The following is a 15,746-nucleotide window of genomic DNA, read 5'->3' on the forward strand; positions in this document are numbered from 1 at the left end:
TTTAAGGCAGTTTAGCGTTATTTTAACAGTTGTAGCTTTTCTTACGCTAAATGTACGTTGCAATAGAAATCTCAAAATTAATTCAGATGATTTATTATTCACGTATGGCCCCAGTACGACCACGCGAGGTACAATCCATCAATGTCACGTTTGATGGTAGGCCTTTCTTTGCGCCCAAATTTGTTTCATTCTTTCAGAATGAAGTCTCTTTCTTTCATCAGACCACGGTGTTCCAGTTTGTTTTCTAATTTCCCTGTGACCAACTTTCCAATCTAATATCTTGTGTCTGAATGTTTTCCTATCTGTAAGATCTGCCTGAGTTATACCGGCTGCTTTAAGATCCTCCTTAATCGCAGCAATCCATTTCATTGGCTCAGTTTTGGTCTTTCTTCTGTTTTCGTAAAATTCTGCTATTTGTTTTGTCAGCCTTGTGGGTGCCATTCTTTTAATGTGCCACAATTGCTAGGTTGTAGGCTTCAAATCGGCCGCGGTCCGTCAGTACACATCGGACTCGGCGAGTCGCCACTGTCGACGCTAGCAGACCGAGCGCCGCCACTCGGCTGGTCTTACGAGACAAGCTAGCGTACTGCCCAATTCTACAGCCGACTTTAACAGGAATGCTTCACTCGTTATAGCTTCAAAGATCCCAACTGCAGAGCCGCTAGTTAGCATAGCCTTCAGCTAAGTCAGTAGCTACGACCTAGCCAGGCGCCACATACAGTTCATGCATTGACAATTGATCTACATGTGTGAAGCAATCAGAATTGTAAAGCAGTATTCGCAGGTCAGTCTATAACTGCACTTGTAAATATTATTGTACAAAGTCAAGATCGACGTTCACCGCTGATGCTGGATTAACGCTAAGTACTTAATTGTATTCCTGTCTACAAACTCTCTAATCGCCTAAGATGTTCCAGATACATCCCGTCAAGTATAGTACATTGATCCTCACGTCAGCCTACGTGATCAACGCGTGCAATGGCCACACCTCGTGATCAGACTAAGAGTCAAATTGTGTGACTCAGCCGGGTCATTCTTTTTTCATGAGGCCCATAATGCCGCCTCATACACAACAATGTGCCCATAACATTTAAGTCTTCGTTTTCTCATGTCACCATGTGTGTATGTGTATTCCTCTATTTCCTTATTACCTTATTCAGATAATACTTTAAGCGTTGTTTGAGAGCTGTTGTGCTAAAGCTACAAATAACAGAATGCTCTTATAAGCACACCATGTTTGAGATTCATCCGACTTTGACTGAGAGTTTTGAGTAATGAGAGTTCTCCAGTATAGATTACCTACCTCTGTCTAGACAGGTAGTGGCGCTGCCACGTTTTCCTCCTCGCCTGCTCTCTCCCGTCAGCTGCATTCCACAACGAGGGAACACGACGTTAACCTGGGATTTGCTGGCAGAGCTTAGCAGAGGATTTTCCAGAGTTATTTTACTCCAACCCACGTACCATGAGTTGAAGTGAAAGTTTTATTCCAGTTTTCAGCCATTATTTTACACAATTATATTTTTGTTTCTTTCCACACTTCGTTACAGAGTGCTCTGTGCATTGTATCACAGACCACTTGATATTTATTTAAATGGTTGTATTTGTCATTTTCAATCTGGTAGTTCAGGTCGCAATCTAAGAAGGTAAAATGCAGCTGTGAAATAAATCTTAACCCGCTTGTAAATAAGCTTTCTGGACTGAATACGGAGTTGGAAATATTAAACTCAGACAGCATGAAATTCGTCATCAAGCTTCACGTGACTAAACATGATAAAAACTGTCTGGCAGAATATTCGTACTTACTACCGAGCTTCGCGTCAGCGTGTGGTGTCCTACACAGACTTCCACTGGCGAAGACACGGGGTATCATATTGCCTTCTCACAAAATGCGATCGATGTTTCGAACGAGGCCCTGCAATATTTCGAACGAGGCGCTGTACCAGCCTGATGACTCGCCTCTTCGAATACAGGCAACAGTTGTAATAGAAGAAATAATGTAAAATGTGGCGCTATTTTTCGTAAATTGTGACGACGTATGTGTAGCTTGGGGCAAAATAAGTTCAGTATGAAGTTTCAATAAACTGTGTCTTTTCATTATGTGACTGTTCGTTGAATTGGTGATTTTGTATCTAGGCAATAAATGGACGTTAATGTAATAAAATTTAACATCAATAATTTTCTGAGACTAGTCACTAGCATTGCATGAGTAAACAATGGTTAAACGGACGAACATCTCCATGTTTTAGAGATCAGTATAGGCTTCATAAAAACAAAAATGCTTGTATGTCTCGGATATGGGAAGAAGTCTAACATTAACTTTTTTTTGTATTTGAGTACAATAGAATGCAATGACTTAAAGTTATTATGTTAGTAAGTTGTTAAATTAATTATGTTATAACCAAAAATTCTCAGTTTAAGACTCCCTCGCACTCTTTAATGGAGTAACGAAGATGACAACCACGAAGTTCTTCAGTCCTCTGAAATGCGAATATATTTATCACAAAAAAAATTAATTTGCTTTCTCGAACACTTATGCAACCACAAACATGATTATTTTCTGTACCAATGTCAAACTTCTGAAGTCTTCGTAGAGACTGATTTAACTTTTCGTAATATAATCATCTTTTGCACAATATCTGAGCAAAAAGAAACACGTTTTAAAAAAGGAAAAGACAAATGTCAAAATACGAACTTTTTTAAAAATTCACAAGATGCTGTGCGAGTACGTTTCAGATGTTGAAATCGATATCTTTGTTTCCCCAGATAATGATCGAGAAATTCATTGTTGACTATCAATATGCAGAATCACCTAATTTCTTTATTTTTGATGTCTCTTAGTTGTAATCATGCACGCAGAAAATGTAAATGAACTAATACGCTTAATTACATATAGCAAGTCAGTTCTCCTATTCACACTGTGATTTAATGGTGGTCTCAAAACAGAACACTATCCATTTATAAGTTTAAATTGTGTCAATAGATTATAGTTATACGTACCAGCGTTCTGTAATAAGCTGTGAATTTATATGTTGAGTTCAGCAAGGCAGGAGTACTCGAACTATTCGCTAGTGCGCATTTCGTTGCATATTAGTCCCATATTTCCTTGTAACAGATGAAAAAAATCTAATGAAATATCCCTTTGATCAGTTTATAAAGCGTGCTATGTAGAACGTTAAACTTAGGCATATGACTGCGAGACATCAACGAAGTCAATTATTACAACGTAATTTCATTTTCAGCCCAGTCGCATACTTTTACAGCTGTGACCAATTTAGACGTTTAAGTTATCATCAGATAGGATCAGGCGGTGGCCGGGAACTGCGTGTTAACCTGTGTAACATGTTACTCCGACGGCCCTAGAGAGCTATGAGAGCAAAATGGCTAACTGGCGATGGCATAAACGTCGAAACTGTTCACAGCTGTAAAAGTTTTGCGACTGGGACAAGAAACAAAATTGTTTTGTAGAGTGCTAAGTTTTAACTGAACTACTTTTAATGACAAGTTTGGAAGTTGTTTAGCCAGCAATTATAGACAAACAGGCTGATAAACGTGGGCGTGCTGAAATGTAATGTCTCCTAATTTTTTATGTGAAAACTCCTAAAAGTTTTTTTAAATAAAATAAACTTCAGTAACATTCTAAAGTCTTATTCTTCATATCTACACTACTGGCCATTAAAATTGCTACACCACGAAGATGAGGTGTTACAGACGCGAAATTTAACCGACAGGATGCAGATGCTGTGATACGCAAATGATTACCTTTTCAGAGCATACACATAAGGTTGGCGCCGGTGGCGACACCTACAACGTGCTGACATGAGGAAAGTTCCCAACCGATTTCTCATACACAAACAGCAGTTGACCGGCGTTGCCTGGTGAAACGTTGTTGTGATGCCTCGTGTAAGTAGCAGAAATGCATACCATCACGTTTCCGACTTTGATAAAGGTCGGATTGTAGCCTATCGCGATTGCGGTTTATCGTATCGTGACATTGCTGCTTGCGTTGGTCGAGATCCAATGACTATTAGCAGAATATGGAATCGGTGGGTTCAGGATGGTAATGCGGAACGCTGTGCTGGATCCCAACGGCCTCGTTTCACTAGCAGTCCAGATGACAGGCATCTTATCCGCATGGCTGTAAAGGATCGTGCAGCCACGTCTCGATCCCTGAGTCAACAGATGGGGACGTCTGCAAGATAACAACCATGTGCACGAACAGTTCGACGACGTTTGCAGCAGCATGGACTATCAGCTCGGAGACCATGGCTGCGGTTACCCTTGACGCTGCACCACAGACAGGAGCGCCTGCGATGGTGTACTCAACGACCTGGGTGCACGAATGTCAAAAAGTCATTTTTTCGGATGAAGGTTCTGTTTACAGCATTATGATGGTCGCATCCGTGTTTGGCGACGTCGCGGTGAACGCACATTGGAAGCGTGTATTCGTCATCGCCATACTGGCGTACCACCCGGCGTCATAGTATGGGATGCCATTGGTTACACGTCTCGCAGTGGACATTACATTTCAGATGTGTTACGACCCGTGGCTCTACCTTTCATTCGATCCCTGCGAAACCCTACATTTCAGCAGGATAATGCATGACCACATGCTGCAGGTCCTGTACGGGCCTTTCTAGATACAGAAAATGTTCGACTGCTGCCCTGGCCAGCACATTCTCCAGATCTCTCACCAATTGAAAACGTCTGGTCAATGGTGGTCGAGCAACTGGCTCGTCACAATACGCCAGTCACTACTGTGGTATCGTGTTCAAGCTGCATGCGCAGCTGTACCTGTACGCGCCATCCAAGCTCTGTTTGATTCAATGCCCAGGCGTATCAAGGCCGTTATTACGGCCAGAGGTGGTTGTTCTGGGTACTGATTACTCAGGATCTATGCACCCAAACTGCGTGAAAATGTACTCACATGTCAGTTCTAGTATAATATATTTGTCCAATGAATACCCGTTTATCATCTGCATTTCTTCTTGGCGCAGCAATTTTAATGACCAGTAGTGTACGTATTTATTTCACAACATAGTCACCCTGGCGACGAACACATTTTTTCCAACGAGAGACCAGTTTGCTGATAGCGCCACTACAGACTGTTTGACTTTGTTGACGGAGCCACAACCTTATCTTTGCTTGCACTGCTTCATCACTGTCAGAGTGATACCCTCGAACCTGTTCTTAAAGTTTTGGAAACTGACGAAAATCAGATGGGGCCAAGTCGGGACTGCGTGGAGGAATCCACGGCGTCGGATTGTTGCAGATATCGCAAAGCTCGTACATGATCTCTCATTGTCACGCTGAAGGAGAGGGTGCTCCACGTGTGAACGAACTCCTCGAATTCGAAACTCGATTACAACACACTGTTTCTCCCGTACGGATATAGTTACGTTACACACCGCCATGTTAGACGCCAGTTCGGTTCCCTCTAGCGTCTGAGGGCTGCAAATATGTGGACACGTAGAATAAAGATGTAGAATGTTAATAGGGTTTGTTTTGTTTCAAAAGCTTTAAATGCTTTCACAAAAAATGTTTTGAAGCATTACTTTTCAGTACACCCTCGTAATTGGTTTATCACTGAAATGCTGATTTATAAGGGCCTGTTTAAATCTTTGGTTTTGAAAATGTAATAATTGTACTCTAAATACTTCTGCATTGATTTAAGCACAAAGTTTTACATTAATTTCCCAGATAATGACTGGTAAACTAATTATTATTGTCTCGATTGTTTCAGGTGAGTCCATACACTGTCTCCACGTACAACTGCTATAGGATATAGTGTAAGTACAGTGACATAGATCCCTTAGTGTTGTTAAAATTGTACCGAAAATTTTTCACACACTGCCAGTTATTCTATTACAGTCCAAACGACTTTTAGTAGCTGGTCTTTAGTTAATCTTTACTTTCAGACACGTTTCAAAAGATATCGCATGGCGAGTGGCTTATATCTCGAATCTTTTCAATTTACGGATAAGACGTGAAAAAGGTAGATAGAGCTCCCTGGACGCTTTCTTGTGGAGTTGTTAGCGTTATTAGCGACGATCTAGTTCTTCTGAAATGTCCACAATCGCAAACTTAGTGCTGCATACATGAACATAGCCTATTTCAGCTACTACCATCATATGAGGTTTCCATGTATTTTCACAGATGCATTAATTGTTCTTAACAATAGAAAACAGCGTGTTTCGCGCTTATTGGCCATGATCATTGCATATCATCTGCAGCTATTGTGGATTTTAGATTCTTCCAGCTGTCCTAGAACTACAGATCCTGATAGGAAACTGCGACCGTTATTCGGAGCTGCATTAAACTTTCTCTGCTGACTACAGAAGATACTTACTGTCCATCGAGAATCGACACGAAATCGACGGACAAAAGCACTGAAGTCATGGCGGAAGGTCGCTATTTCCCGTTCGCATCTGCCACCATACAGCTGATGGTAGATGAATATCTCCACGGCAGCTGTTGGAGGTTGTCAGTGCACACATAGTTTCTCGAGCAACAACAACCAAGCCTGAGATACCTTTTGTCACACTTCAGAAAGGAATATTACCGGCCTTGAAGGCAACATAACTTTGTTATCTCCTTAATGTGTGGCATCAATAATGCTTTTAAAGGGAGATAGTATTTAATATTGCGACGTGTAGTTCCAGTACAGAAACCAAGTGTTGATTACGCAGTTACATAGATCTGAAGATGACCCACAGGGATCGACACTAATCACATCGTAAAAAAAAGTGCAACTGAGATTGAAAACTAAACGATGTATAATTTCTTTTTAATGTTTAATATGTTGTCCACAAATGTATATTTGTGCCAGACCCTAATTCGGGACACAGATATCCAGTTTGTTGCTAGCAGTCACCTTAAACAATAAGTTTTCTTTTTCCATATCCACCCATTTGGCCCATCCTTGCATTTCACGGTGATAAAGTAAATATATGTTTTATATTCCTATCTTTTTCCTCTCTTTTTGCGCCCTCAAGGAAAGCATGTAGAAAACGGCTTACCTACTTTAGAATTATATATTAATTCCTTCAGCTGCTGACGACTGTCGATTTATATCAACGGGGACAGGTGAAAATGTGTGCCCCGACCGAGACTCGAACCCGGGATCTCCTGCTTACATGGCAGACGCTCTATCCATCTCAGCCACCGAGAGCACAGAGGATAGTGCGACTGCAGGGACTGATCTCTCGCACGCATCCCGCGAGACCCCATTTTCACCTCATATGCCCACACACTACAATCGTAGTGTCCCTACCCAACACACCCATTACTTGTGAAAGACATTCTTACCAAGTCCCGTAAGAGTTCGGGTAATATGTGTGCATTCACACGGAAGAAGGAGGTCATGTCCGAAGGAACAGACACCATACCCATATAAGTTTAACGATTTTGCTCATCTTTCCGACGATCGTAAAACCAAATGCTATTCTAGTACGAGGCGCATCTCAAATATTTTCGAGAATTCGAGATTCAATATCGTGCGAGCTCCCTGAATACCATGCGAGAACACCAGTTGTTGACCGACCATCTGCGCTAGCGGAACCTGCTAAGGCGGCCGACAAGAGTCTGTCCATATATGGAACCATAACTTGCGACAGACTAAATCGGTTCTGTTACTTTCACACGCGATTTTCACAAGAACAGAAACCACACTCCACGCGAAAATGTCAGTCCTCACGATCCGTAACCAGGATATGCGCTAAGTTAACACTCGGGGTTTTTTTGTCACCCAGAACGACTTAACTTTGTCCTCATACCAACCGCTCACTGAGTTGTCTTGCCTGCTTTTACGCAACTCTTGCGTAGGTGATACCTTGTTAATGTAATCTGAGCACCGTATCCCCCCATCGTATTCTCTCTGTGCGCCAGTAATCAATTTGTTTTACAACATTTAAACTATACGCTCAATACAAGCGTTTCATGTCAATTTAATTCCGCTCAGCTTTTACTTGAACCGCTATTTTCTGTTTTCGTTTCTCGATAATTTTAGCACTTTGATGCTTCCAACAGATCTTTGACTATTATACACTCTAAGGGAAAGAAACAACGACGAACCACGAAGGAATTTATCCGAATCGGACGGAAATCGGTAGATGTGATGTACGTGTACAGACAAACAAATGATTACAGTTTCATGGAACTTGGACGATTTATTCAGGAGAAAAAGCTTCACATATTGAGCAATGCAATAACCTTTGTCCCTTATGCAAGCAGTTATTCGGCTTGGCATTGATCGACAGAGTTGTTGGATGTCTTCCTGAGGGATATCGTGCTCAATTCTGCCCAACTGGCCCATTAGATCGTCAAAATCCCGAGATACGGGCCAAGGTAGGGTTTAGCAAGCACAAAACAAGCGGTAGACAATCGTGTGCGGGCGGGCATTATACGAGGTGCGACAATAAAGTAATGAGAAGTTGCTTACCGTTTTAGTCAAGTTTAGTGTTGTCGCCTTCAAAATAGTTCCCGTCTGATTGCACACAATTTTTCCAGCGCCTCTGCCATTGATGGTAACATTTTTGGAACTCATCTTGTGTAATATCCTCCTAGACCTTCGTCACAGCTTCTTGGATAGCTTGTGTTGTTTGAAAATGGTGTCCCTTGACCGCCGTTTTGACTCTTAGAAATAGAAAAAAGTCGCATGGAGCGATATCTGGTGAATAAGGTGTCTGTGGTAGTAGTGAAATTTGTTTTGAGGTTAAAAATAGCTGTACTGACAGAGCAGTATGGGATGGAGCATTATCGTGATGCAGAATCCAATTATCAGCAATGTTGGCACGGACACGAAGAAATCTTTTACAAAGTCTTTCTAAAATTTCTTTGTAATAATATTGGTTAACTGTTTGTCCAGGAGGCACCCACTCTTTATGAACAATTCCCTTGGAATCAAAGAAACACACAAGCATGCATTTCACTTTTGACTTGGACATGCGAGCTTTCTTCGTCTGGGTGATCCCTTTGAGCACCATTGAGAACTTTGGCGTTTTGCCTCTGGGTCGTACTGAAAAAACCAACTTTCATCACCAGTGATAACGGCTCAACAATTCTGGATTGATTTCCATTTGCTCTAACAGATCGGCTGCCATATTATTCCTTGTTTCTCACTATTGTGGTGTGAGATTTTTGGGGACCATTTTTGCACAAATCTTTCTCATGCCAAGATTATTAGACGAACCGTTTCTCGATTGATGTTCAGTTCTTCTGTAATGATTTTCGTGGATAATCTTCAATCAGATCGTACGAGTTCACTCACCCTGGCCAAGTTGACATCCGTCTGTGAGGTTGATGGTCGTCCACTGCGGTCTTCATCTTCAACATTTGTTCTGCCTTCACTAAACATTTTATGCCAACGAAAAACTTCGGCTCTTGACATAACCTCCTCTCCAAAAGCCTTCTGAAGCTTACCGTAAGTTGTCGTCGCGTTTTCACCCAATTTAACGCAAAAAGAAATGGCATACCGTTGGGCAATATTATGCGGTTCCATTTCCGTGACGAGAGACACAAACACGCGTTAACTTATTACAGCACAACTCACGACTGAGCAGTTCCATCGATGTGCCGCTTGGACTAGAAGCATCTTATAGACCGAGGTCAGAGATACTGTGCCTACGCAAGCCTGCAGTGTTGCCACATCTTGCAAAGAAAATCAGTCTCATTACTTTATTGTCACACCTCGTATTGTTGAGGTGTGAGTCCGCCTTGGCTTGCATGAAGAGCAACAAAACGGGGCTTGGAATATTGTAGACGTAACGCTTTACTGTAAGGGTGCCGCAGACGACAGCCAAAGGGGACCTGCTATGAAAAGATATGACACTCCAGACTATCACTCCGGGTTCTCGGGTCATATGGCGGGCAAACGTCAGATTGGTATCCCACCACTGTCTGGGCAGTGTCCACACACGTCTTCGATTGTCATTGGGGCGCAATTCGAAACAGGACTCATAACTGACGAGAATTCTATTCCAGTCAATGAGATTGCAGACCGAAGACGTGCCTGGTGACGCTGTGGACGGTAAGGATACCAACTTGACTGTCGTCCGCCATACAGCCCGACAACCAAGAGTGACGGCTTGGGGTGACATTTTTTTTCCTGACAGGACCTCTTTGGTTGTCATCCGTGGCCCCCTTACAGAACAACGGTATGTCGACGATATTCTACGCCCTGTTTTGTTGCCCTTCAAGGCAAAGCATCCCGGGCTTACATTTCAATAAGACAATGCCCACCCGCACACAGCGAGAGTTTCTGCAGCTTGTCATCATGCTTGCCAAACCCTACACTTTTGCCAGCGAGGTCGCCGGATCTCTCTCCAGTCGACACGTTTGGAGCATTACGGCCAGGGCCTCACAACCACGTTGCGTTTTTGACGACCCAACGCGCCAGTTGGACAGAATTTTGCTCAACAGCCCTCAGGAGAACACCCAACAACGCTGTCGATCAGTACCAAGCCGAACAACTGTTTGTATAAGGACCAGAAGTGGACCAACGCGTTATTGACTTCCTCTTTCTCTGGATAAATCCTCCATTTTTTCTGAATTTGTAATCATTTGTTTGATTGTAAATGTACATCACATCTATAAATTTCAGTCCCATTCGGATAACTGCTTCAAGATGCGTCGTTTTTTGATTTGTATTTTTTGAAGTGCATTTTGCAGCCTCCCCTTGGTTTTCCTCTCAGATTTTTCCATCCAATACGGCTTTAAAAATTTGTTTTGTCCAGATAAATATCCAAAAAGTTCTGTTTACCTTTTAACCATAGTTGATTTGTGCTTTCGCTGCTCATTGATCACTTACAAAACGTATTCGTTTGATTAGCTTCCTGTCCAGCTGGTCCTTCTCCAGAGGTAGAGTCCCTTAGTCTGTAACAGCTTGCTGTCAGCCTTGAAGGCCCCAACTTACACAACCACGTAGCAGCACACTCCACATGAACGTTTTGACAACTTGGGTCTTGAACCTTCCTGGCAGATTAAAACTGTGTGCCGGACCGAGACTCGAACTCGGGACCTTCGCCTTTCGCGGACAGGTGCTCTACCAACTGAGCTACCCTAGCACGACTCACGCCCTGTCCTCACAGCTTTACTTTTGCCACTATCTCGTCTCCTACCTTCCAAACTTGACAAAAGCTCTTCTGCGAAACTTGCAGAACTAGCACTCCTGGAAGAAAGGATATTGCGGAGACATGGCTTAGCCACAGCCTGGGGGATGTTTCCAGAATGAGAACTGCGAGGAGATGGCGTGAGTCGTGCTTGGGTAGCTCAGTTAATAAAAAGAAAAAAAAAGTTAGTAGAGCACCTGCCCACGAAAGGCAAAGGTCCCGAGTTCGAGTCTCGGTTCGGCACACAGTTTTGATCTCTCAGGAAATTTCATACCAGCGCACACTTCGCTGCAGAGTGTAAATCTCATTCTTGAAACTTGGGTCTTCTTTCCCATACTATGCAACTTATTCTCTAGACGTCGTTCGCTGGAGGCACATTCATGTGATTTACCTGTTGCTATTCTTTTTTCTGATTGTCGTGTTGCATCTTTGGTCTGCTGTAACTTTATTTCTTTCAGGCTTGTCAGATGTTCTCATTTTTATGGTTCCGTAGCTCAATCGGTAAAAACGGAACCCTTGTAGGATCACTTTGTCGTCCGTCTGTCTGTATGGCCGTCTGACTTTTTCTCAGAGTCGGGTAGACGTACCGAGTTGAACTTTATGTCACATTCTAAGGTCTGTGGTCCCTTTTTCGATGTGAACCACTTCCAAACAGCAGTTGACCGGCGTTGCCTGGTGAAACGTTTTTGTGGTGCCTCGTGTAAGGAGGAGAAATGCGCACCATCACGTTTCCGACTTTGATAAAGGTCGGATTGTAGCCTATCGTCATTGCGGTTTATCGTAGCGCGACATTGCTGCTCGCGTTGGTCGAAATCCAATGACTGTTAGCAGAATATGGAATCGGTGGGTTCAGGAGGGTAATACGGAACGCCGTGCTGGATCCCAACGGCCTCGTATCACTAGCAGTCGAGATGGCGGGCATCTTATCCGCATGGCTGTAACGGATCGTGCAGCCACGTCTCGATCCCTGAGACAACAGATGGGGACGTTTTCAAGACAACAACCATCTGCACGAACAGTTCGACGACGTTTGCAGCAGCATGGACTATCAGCCCGGAGAGCATGGCTGCGGTTACCCTTGACGCTGCGTCACAGACAGGAACGCCTGCGATGTTGTACTGAACGATGAACCTGGGTGCACGAATGGCAAAACGTCATTTTTTCGGATGAATCCAGGTTCTGTTTACAGCATCATTATAGTCGAACCCGTGTTTGGCGACATCGCGGTGAGCGCACATTGGAATCGTGTATTCGTCTTCCCCATACTGCCGCGCACCTGGCGTGATGGTATTGGGTGCCATTGGTTACACGTCTCGGTTACCTCTCGTTCGCACTGACGGCACTTTGAACAGTGGACGGTACATTTCAGATGTGTTACGACCCGTGGCTCTACCCTTCATTCGATCCCTGCGAAACCCTACATTTCAGCAGGATAATGCACGACCGCGTGTTGCAGGTCCTGTACGGGCCTTTCTGGATACAGAAAATGTTCGACTGCTGCCCTGGCTAGCACATTCTCCAGATATCTCACCAACTGAAAACGTCTGGTCAATGGTGGTGGAGCAACTGGCTCGTCACAATACGCCAGTCACTACTCTTGATGAACTGTGGTATCGTGTTGAAGCTGCATGGGCAGCTGTACCTGTACACGCCATCCAAGGTCTGTCTGACTCAATGCCCAGGCGTATCAAGGCCGTTATTAAGGCCAGGGGTGGTTGTTCTGGGTACTGATTTCTCAGGATCTATGCACCCAAATTGCGTGAAAATGTAAGCACATGTCATTTCTAGTATAATATATTTCTCCAATGAATACCCGTTTATCATCTGCATTTCCTCTTGGTGTAGCAATTTTAATGGCCAGTGGTGTAATTGCGTTGACAATTTGATCAAAAATTGACCCTTACGAGCACAGTAGTTTCGTAATCAGAAGGCTTAACAGTAGCACGATGTAATTGTTTATTTTATGCTATTAAAATTCACAAAATTGTTAGATAAAACGTACACCAACGTCAGTTTTCCAATTTGTAGGTCCTCGACAGTGGCATAACAAAGCCAGTCAATGAAGACCAGGAAACGTCAAATGTGGGAAATAATCCGTGCAGTCAAATGGTTCAAATGGCTCTGAGCACTATGGGACTTAACATCTTAGGTCATCAGTCCCCTAGAACTTAGAACTACTTAAGCCTAACTATCCTCAGGACACCACACACATCCATGCCCGAGGCAAGATTCGAACCTGCGACCGTAGCAGTCCCGCGGTTCCGGACTGTAGCGCCTAGAACCGCACGGCCACCACGGCTGTCAATCCGTGCAGTCCCAAGTATTTGTTCAGTGGTAAGACGGATTGCCGTGAACAACATAGTACAAATCCTGAACGTTGGCGGCTGAATATGAAATTGAAGTACGTTGTAGGATCAACTTTTTACATTCTTATTGAATAACTCAAAAATTCCTCCTCCAGCGAAAACGTATCCCAGTACAGATTGTAACTGCATTAAATTTCCTACAAAAAATGCCCTGTACTTTTTTTTCTGCAGGGCTAATAGTTTGCTCGTAGCTAGCGAAAGAATATGAAAGCCAGACATGATACTGCAGGTTGCATAAAACGACAGCGGTAGGGGTAGTTGACTCACCCTGTATATACATAATTAAGTTTGTACGGAAGCCTCAGCGCGCGAGCCCCATTCGCACTTTTCCATAATTTGTAGTTACGTTCTACGATAATCTTTTTAAATTTATAAAGTTGAATATTTTCATAATTGCTGAAAATAAAGAGCATTCTGCGTATGTTTTGTGCTTTCAGCTATTAACGCAATAGCACCTACAAATCTTATGCAGCGAATCGGTATTTCGTGCACTGAAGGATATCTTTTACTGAAAATAACAAACGCTGGTTTAGATCCTTCGAAAATGCCACTGGTTACGAGTTCCAGATAGTCCACTGTATTTACGTTCTCTCGCAGATCAAACTTGTACCGTTCCTGAGAAATGAACTGCAGTTTATTTCACATTCTTCCGTAATTCGGGGAAGCAATCGCCGGTCTAGCGGCCGTGTTATGATTGACTCCTGGCTGCTGCTTATTTCCACTGCACAGCCAGTTTGTTTCGCCTGTAGCTGGACAAACATCCGGTTATCGAATTCCGCTCCACAAACTGGTCGGAGCACGGCCAGCTGATGTAATCACCACCTTACGCAAACAAGCGCCGAGTCGACAGCGTACTCCACCCGGCGGCACAACACCTCGCTGGGTCGCCGTGTTCGAGCAGGCGGGTTTGGCAGCCACGGAGGCGCACTGCCTGCAGCGGGGTCAGGGGGCGCCAGCGGCACACACAACAGAGCGAACTGTTAGCACCGCCCCGTGGAGAGGCTTGCCACGTGACGGATCTCATTCTTTGCTCTACGAGTTTGTGAGTTTTTTTTTTTTTTTCTTTATTGAGTTTCGATTCCCCCCGAAGTGGGCGGGCTGGCAGCAGCTTAGAATGCCGCTCTTCAGCCTACAGATTTTGTTTTAAAAAGATGAAGATAATAATTAATAGGGTTGGGTTTGGGTTGTTTGGGGAAGGAGATCAGACAGCGAGGTCATCGGTCTCATCGGATTAGGGAAGGATGGGGAAGGAAGTCGGCCGTGCCCTTTCAAAGGAACCATCCCGGCATTTGCCTGGAGCGATTCAGGGAAATCACGGAAATCCTAAACCAGGATGGCCGGACGCGGGATTGAACCGTCGTCCTCCCGAATGCGAGTCCAGTGTCTAACCACCGCGCCACCTCGCTCGGTAATAATTAATAAAAACAGGCGATAGAATCGCAGACTTAAATGGTAACATGACGGGCAAATCGTGAAACTTAAAACATAGAACAAAGGGTTGATGATGCTAATAAAATACATATGAAGCAGACAGGTAAAATAATAGACATACAATTAAAAAAACACGACGACAGTCTGGTTTCTGTTCGCAAGAGATATAAAATTCACACCCAGCGACAACATGATTTTTGTTGGCAACACTTTGAAAATACGAACAACACTGAACATTCACTTGAATACTGCACTAAAAAGTTTGCACAAATATGACATACCACAGCCGAGGGCAGATGGGGGAACCTCGACAGATGATGGGAAAGAAAAGAGGGAAGGGGGAGGAAAAACGAAGGGGGAGGGGGGAAAGGAGTCGATGGAGGACGAGGACCCATAAGAGGGGGGATGGTTGCTGGGCAGACGCGAGAGGGAGTGGGGAAAGGCAGAGGAGGGGAATACAAAAGGGCTTGGGGGGGGGGGGGAAGAGAAGGGAGGCAGGGAGAGGTTAGGCAGGGAGAAAATGGTTCAGATGACTCTGAGCACTACGGGACTTAACTTCTAAGGTCATCAGTCCCCTAGAACTTAGAAATACTTAAACCTAACTAACCTAAGGACATCACACACATCCATGCCCGAGGCAGGATTCGAACCTGCGACCGTAGCGGTCGCGCGGTTCCAGACTGTAGCGCCTAGAACCGATTGGCCACTCCGGCCGGCCTAGGCGGGGAGAAAGCAGGATGGAAGGGGGGGGGGAGAGGGAGCCCAGGGAAAGGACAGAGGAAAGGAGGGAGGGTGAGGATCAGAGTTGATAGGAGGGATAGAGGGCATCATCCGGGAGGGGGAG

At 44.1% G+C, this 15,746-nt stretch overlaps 1 protein-coding gene across 2 annotated transcripts in view; it reads left to right on the forward strand.

Moving 5' to 3' along the window:
• Positions 1-15,746, forward strand: part of LOC126259978 (uncharacterized) — a 694,543-nt gene that overhangs the window by 278,333 nt on the left and 400,464 nt on the right. The window contains exon 1 of one of the 2 annotated variants that reach the window (XM_049957110.1): positions 5,767-5,786. The exons of the other annotated variant lie outside the window; for it this stretch is intronic. The gene's annotated coding sequence lies outside the window, so the exon portion shown is untranslated. Of the gene's footprint in view, positions 1-5,766; positions 5,787-15,746 lie in introns of those variants that run through there. 2 annotated transcript variants of the gene reach the window in all.

Source organism: Schistocerca nitens, chromosome 5 (genome assembly GCF_023898315.1).
Source record: "Schistocerca nitens isolate TAMUIC-IGC-003100 chromosome 5, iqSchNite1.1, whole genome shotgun sequence".
NCBI classification, from domain to species: Eukaryota; Metazoa; Arthropoda; class Insecta; order Orthoptera; family Acrididae; genus Schistocerca; species Schistocerca nitens.